General features: G+C 43.5%; 1 non-coding gene across 1 annotated transcript; it reads left to right on the top strand.

Moving 5' to 3' along the window:
• The first annotated feature begins 318 nt into the window (after positions 1-318).
• On the top strand, positions 319-393 carry Trnas-uga (transfer RNA serine (anticodon UGA)). Its single transcript has one exon. It is a non-coding gene; the product is annotated as a tRNA-Ser (tRNA).
• Positions 394-724: the final 331 nt, after the last annotated feature.

Raw genomic sequence — 724 nt, 5'->3', positions numbered from 1 at the left:
TGAAAGTGGAGATGAATCAATCTGAAAAAGGTTAGACCTTAGTGAAAAATTTAATTGGCAAAAGTGTGATTTCAGTCCAGCACTTCATGCATTTGAAGACTCATCTTCATGACATAATTGCCAACTAGCATCTGATTCAAGCATTCTATCCTTTTTCATGCTATTTCAATCAGAAAATCTGATGAAATTTATAGCACTTGAAACAAACCGATTTTACACTTTCACCGTGGCAAATATGTCGGAATCACTTCATTCTCAATTGTCCACCTGGAAAGATAAGGTTTTGAGGAAACTTCCTGATAGATTAAAACTGTGTCGTGCTTGGGTAGCTCAGTTGGCAGAGCACTTGCCCTTGAAAGGCAAAGGTCCCAAGTTCGAGTCTTGGTCTGGCACACAGTTGTAATCTGCCAGGAAGTTTCATATCAGCACACACTCTGCTGCAGAGTGAAAATCTCATTCTGGAAACATCCCCAAGGCTGTGGCTAAGCCATGTCTCCACTATATCCTTTCTTTGAGGGGTGCTAGTTCTGCAAGGTTCGCAGGAGAGCTTCTGTAAAGTTTGGAAGGTAGGAGACGAGGTACTGGCAGAAGTAAAGCTGTGAGGACAGGGCGTGAGTCATGCTTGGGTAGCTCAGCTGGCAGAGCACTTGCCCGCGAAAGGCAAAAGTCCCGAGTTTGAGTCTCAGTCCAGCACACAGTTTTAATCTGCCAGGAAGTTTCATAT

This window comes from Schistocerca cancellata, chromosome 6, assembly GCF_023864275.1.
Source record: "Schistocerca cancellata isolate TAMUIC-IGC-003103 chromosome 6, iqSchCanc2.1, whole genome shotgun sequence".
Classification (NCBI taxonomy): domain Eukaryota; kingdom Metazoa; phylum Arthropoda; class Insecta; order Orthoptera; family Acrididae; genus Schistocerca; species Schistocerca cancellata.
This window is presented reverse-complemented; position numbering and strand designations above follow the sequence as displayed.